The sequence below is a fragment of the Octodon degus genome, unplaced genomic scaffold (assembly GCF_000260255.1).
Source record: "Octodon degus isolate 3935 unplaced genomic scaffold, OctDeg1.0 scaffold00120, whole genome shotgun sequence".
In the NCBI taxonomy this organism is placed as follows: Eukaryota; Metazoa; Chordata; class Mammalia; order Rodentia; family Octodontidae; genus Octodon; species Octodon degus.
The window spans coordinates 5,856,693-5,862,982 of record NW_004524696.1 but is presented as its reverse complement, the minus strand read 5'-3'; positions in this window follow the sequence as shown (position 1 = coordinate 5,862,982).

Genomic DNA, 6,290 nt, shown 5'->3' with positions numbered 1-6,290 from the left:
GTTTCGTTATACAGATAAGCTATGAAGTGATTTTTACCACACTAATTAATATATCTATAACCTCATGTAAATTGCCTTTTTTGTGGTGAAAGTATTAAAGATCTACTTTGAAAAACTTACAACATCAAATATCTTAGTATCAACCATCATCATCATACTGTACTTCAGGTCTGCAGAATTTACTCACCGTGCACTCCTACAACTTTGTGCTTTTGACCAATATCCTACCCTTTTCTCCACCACCGCATCCCTCATAACCACTGTTTTCTGCTGTGTGTCTGACAGTTTCTGGGTTCCATGTACAAACTAGCTCATACAATGTCTACCTTTTTGTACCTGACTGGTTTTACTTTTTGAAGTGACCTCCAGGTTCAAACATGTCACAAATACTATTATTTCATTCTTTTGTAAAGTTATGTAATATTGTGTGTTTTGTTTCCTCTTGTAATGGTTAATTTCATTGTTTCAGGTTGACTAGTCCACATAGCATAACATGTTTTTTTGTCATAAGACCCATAGACATGGGTTGTGAAACCCACATTTAATCTTTAGAATATTTCAATTCTAAATGAATAAAAAAAGAATATTTCAATTCTGTAAGTAAATTGCTAATTTTGATTTCATTATTTTTTATATTAAATAATAAATAGTTAACAAGAAAATATTACAAAAATAAAGCATTGCACTTTTAAAATTTGGTTTTTATAAAAAAGCATCTAAATTTTAAACATAAACTCGCTTTTGGAATAAAAAGTCTAAGAAAGAAATGAACTTCTACATGAAGAACAATGAAGATTCCAATGCCATTCTACTAAAAAATAATCCTTATTTCAATTACCACACCTAAGGTAGTCTTCACATATGAAAATAGCATGTTGTATACACATGTATCCCTTACACTGATAGCACATGTATTTGGATTTCCTGACCTCTTTGTGGGTCATACTTAACAACTCATTTGTCTCACTGTTTTGTCAGGAAGCTCTTGTCATATTATGCAATGTGTAGTTAACAAGAACATAAAATATAAATAAAACAGAGCATTAAATTTTAATATGTATTACAGATTTAGAATAAAGATCAACATTTTCATATCAACTGCATACTTACTTACAAAGCTTAAGGGTTAACTTCAGAATTGAAAACTTATACAAACAACAATGAAAATACCAATAGAACTCAACAGCAAATATAAATTTTGCTTTACTTGTTACACCTAAGACAGCTTCACACATAAAACTGCATATTCCACATACAAATATTGCTTATGCTGACAGCATATATGTCTTGTTTTCCCATCATTTCTTGTAGGACACAGCTGACACCTTTTGGTTTTCTTGTTGTAGTAGGACATTGAGATGCTGCACCTGTTTGTTCTCTGGTTAGATCACCAGTGTACTCGAGAATTTTTTGTATAGTTCCCTGGGAAGAAACATTTTGTTTTTCTGCTGCTATAAATTATCTCTTAAGAGTTTTAGCCCCATTCTCTCGTTATATTTCTCCATAGCAATTTGCATGTGTTATTTCCTTTGCTATCAAACTATTTGTGCAACACATGTTTAGGATTGAGTAAAGCATAACTATTGTCCAATGTTTTGTGTTTTGAGTGACATAATAGTTGTATAACTCATCAACAACATCTACTCAGTCCTTTGTTTTGTTATAGAAAGCTTCCATCTCAGTCTTCTGTTTTGTCATGTTTTCCCTATTAGTATTTCCATCATAGTGTAATTTTGGCATTAGTGCTACAAGTTTCCTTTTCTTTGATTATGTATGAGGTGAATGTAAATTCTTCTGAAATCTAAAGATTGTACTATAAAATTCTGTTTTGAAGTTACATTTCATTTGAAATTTGTATTTTGTTCCTGTGTACCATTTTTATGCTGGTCAACCTGTACTCTGCTAGCAAATGTAACATGAATTGGAAATTGGTAAAGCAATTGTAGAATGTCACATTCTGATTAGTTAGGAAATGGGTTCAACAAATTCTATTTACAACATCATTGAAGTTACTACCATATGAATAAGGACCTCGTGTGTTAAAATCCATGATAAATTTCTAAATTAAAAATGTAATAAGTCTTTGTATCTACAAAGCATAATTTTTCCTTTCTTTTTTTTTTTGTGGTTCCAGGGATTGAACTCAGGACCTTGCACTTTCTACTGAGCTATCTCCCCAGCCCCTTACAAAGCATAAATTTTTATGCCATATTTTGGTCAATCACTCTTCCATTAGTGTTTTACATACCTATAATTACTATGAGAAATTCCTACTAAGTCCAGCACATCTCTGAATGCTTTCAGTTCAGTTAATGAGTTGTCACAAAAATACATTTTTGAATATGGCAAAAGGTACATACATTTTATGTATTTCAGTCTTTGTGCATTTTACAGCATCTTGTAGCATTTTGTCTGTTACAATTTTGAACACTGAATAGTGCTGTTGGAATTCTAACACATTTCATTCCTTCCAAGACCCTTCTTATATTTTTGCATCTAGTTTTAATACTAGATTGTTGCATTTGGTTGTATAGCCATTTTGCAGCATTGAAACTAGTTAAGTATGTACTCACATTGCTGTTCTTCTCATAATCTGGGTCAAGGAAGTTTGTGTTCCTTGTGTCTGTATCAGTCAATTCTTGCTCCATTTCATTGTCACAGAAACTCACATGACTCACATGGTTAATGTCAAAGTGATCTTCACCATCCACCCTGTCTCAGTTACTTTTCTCTCATTGCTGAGACAAAATACGTGACTCCCAAAGTGAAGGAAGGAAAGGTTTATTTAGCTCACAATTACTGGAGGCTTCAGTCCATACTTGGCTGGCTGCAAGGCAGAGTGGCACATGGCAGAGAGCAAAGCAGAAGAGCAAAATGGCAGAAGCAGTGGCAACAATGGCACCAGAGAAGTCTGTCTCTCTTATGTTTCATTCAGGCTACCTGCCCCAGGCCAGGTGTGGCACTCTCACCCATAATCCTAGCAGCACTAACACCCATAATCCCAGCACTGGAATATGAATTAATCACAAAGTCTAGAAGCCTACCCCATGACTGCATCAGGCTTTAGGGAGACGACTAGACACAAAACATAACACACTCACAGCATGCTTCTGTTGTGAAAACATGTATTTTACCATAATGGATCATCTTCATCAACCATAAATGAATAATCTGATGATTCACTTTGGACCTCCTCCAAAACTTACAAATCTTGTTTTTCATTGACATTGTACTGAAATGAACTACTTATACCAGAAAAAATAAAATAAAACTTTAAAAGAAAAAACAACCCTAGAATGTTATGGGTGCATTATACAAGTCTGTTAGATGGAGCACTTTGTTGGTGAAAATCCTGGTTTGACAACTTTGCATGTGTGCACACACATACCTTTGATTGTACTAAGTGAGTAAATGCAAAGATTTTTTTCTCTATCTTCCAGGCAAAGGTGCTGAGATGCACAGATAGCTACTATTGTGCTAAAGTAAAAATATATCGTAGAGAAGTAAGTGATGCATTTGTAGAACTCAGTGTTACCCTCTTTGGGCTAGAATAAGGGAGGTTGAGACACAGGATAAAACTCTTTTATGCTGCGTTTGGAAAGATATTCTGAAAGAAAGTAGCATTTAAATTGGAAAACTAAGTAAAGAAGATCCACCCTCCCTAGTGAGGTAGGACTTCTTCAAGTAGCTGAGAAACCAGAAAGCACAAAGGAGAAATGAAGGGGACTTTGATTTCTGCTTAAACTGTGATATCCAATTTCTCCTGCCTTCAGAAATCAGAGATTTCCAATCACAGGTCTTCAAGTTCTGGAGTTTGCATAAACACCTTCATCCCGGGATTCTCAGGACCTCAGCCTCAGAGCTAGTCCTACACCATAGCCTCTTCCAGTTCTCGGGCCTATAGACTCAGGCTGAATGAATTACACCATCAGCTTTTATGGTTCTACAGCTAGAAGATAAAAGTATTGTGGAACATTCTAGACTCCATACCTGCATAAGCAATTTCTCCCATAAATGTCTATTTAAATAACCATCTGTCTAACTACTTACCTATTGAGAAAGAGGATATTGGTTCTATTTCTCCGGGAATTCTGGGTACACTATTTTCCTGCTGTTGGAAACTTTAATTTCATATATTGCCCGCTCTGAGTAATGTTGCAATGAACATGGAACGTGGAGTCAGATGTCTTCTCTACATACTTGTTTTATGTCTTCTGCTTAATGACCCATAATGACATTTCTGGATAATATATTAGCTCTTATTTTTAATTTTGGAAAGTTTCATATATTCTTTTTTATTACCCATAGTATTTTACATCCTCACTAGTGGTGTACAAAGTTTCCCTGTTCTCCCAATCCTTGATGCATACTTTTTATTGTCCATCTTTTCATTGTAGCTATTCTAGATGGAATGAGGTGATACCTCACTATGGTTTAGGTTTATATTTTCCACAAGAGTGATAATGCTGAGTATTTTTCCTTATGTCTGGTGGCTTTTTAATAGGTCTTATTTTGAATAAAGATCTGTTTAGGTTCTTTATTCATTTAATTGAATTATTTATCTTATTATACTGAATTGTTTGAGTACTTTATGCTGGATATTAGCCCCTTGTCAGATGAATAAGTTTCACATTTTTCCCCATCCTGTGGATTGTCTCCTTACTGTGGGTTCTTTCTTTTTCTATAAAGGGATTTGTGGGGTTTTGTTGTTGTTGTTTGTTTTTTCACGTATTTGGTACAAGGTCTACAGGGTCTACAGGATCTCACTACACAGGCAGTATTCATAGTGGTTCTCCTGTTTTCAGCCTCCCAAGTGCTGGGACTACAGGCACACACCACCAAACTCAATCTCAGTCGCTGTCTCAGTGTACCCCAGGGGCGGGCCGGCATGGCACATGAAGGATAAAACACAGGCCACTGAGCTTTGTGCAACCAGAGCCTAAACAGGAACTTTAGTCCACTGAGCTATCTGACCAGTCCTGCAGTTTTCTATTTCAATGGAAAAAATGCCCCTAGGGTTGGGCAACCTTGCATTGACAATGTAAATCACTTTGAAGAGTACAAAGATTTTAACAAAATTAATTCTTACAATCATTGAATAAAGATTATGTTTATGCTATATCAGATTTTTTCATCAATGTTTTGTAGTATTCAGTGTACAGGTTTTTAAATTTTGGTTAAAATTGTCTATAAATACATTTTTCTTGTAAATATGATTTTTTTTCATTATTTTTGTATAGTTTGTCTTTCGTGCATAGAAAGACAGCTGATAGTAGCACATAGATTTTGCATTGTAGCATTTTTACTGAGTTTGTTTCCATAAATATCTTTCTTCTTTTCTACACTGTCAGATGAAGATGGTCTCATACCCATTGTCATAAGCCTTATGCCCCTTACTCCTAGAGAATACTTACAATTTAGTGAAGTACAGGAATCATTTGCTAGCAGTGAAGGTGACTGTGTGGTACATAACAGAATCTAGAGTTCCTCCAGGATGCTTCTAGAGCCTCCTCACTACATCCAACATCAGCCTTTTTGGGAGAAAATCTGATGTCAGCCTGGCCACTGGATGGGATTTATTGCATCTTACAGACTATTGAAAATTTTCAGTACAATATGTGACTAAGGCATTCTTAACAAAATTTCCCCTTGTTTTTCTCTAATTGTGGTTGAAGAGCAGTTCAAAATTTTGTTGTTAGAATAGATAGCTTTTTAAGAAGCACTAACTCAAGAGATTTTATTGCTGAGCTTTAATGGGCAAATGAGCTAGCACTGTACCTTCAGCAAATGTTCAGCTGTTTTCTGTGTACAAGCAGATGTCGCTAGAATCATGCTTCATTCAAGCACATCACCTGCCTGGGTAAGATGCATCAGTGCTCCCTGCCCCTCTAGTATTCTTGTTATAAAATTCCAACATTATAACTTTCAGCCTATTTCCCTTTATTGTCTGGTTTCTGCTTCCTTTTTCATATTTATTTTATATATTACTATATTACTGTATAATAAATATAGTCCTCAAAACATAACCTTATTTGTAGTTTGAGAAGGTCTATCCTAGGGGATAGAACCTATTTTCCTGCATATCCTTAGTAGTAATTCACTGTGCTAGCTCTTACCTTTTCATTCTTGAGAAAAATCTATACTTTGAAATGATATATAATTAGATCTCTTCCCCAACCTAAATAACTGACCACTACAGTTAAAATTTCAATACTATTTTTTCATGATTTTTTGACACCAATTATTTCAAAGATTTTTTCTATGAAATCTGTGCTTGTGTTCTCTGTACT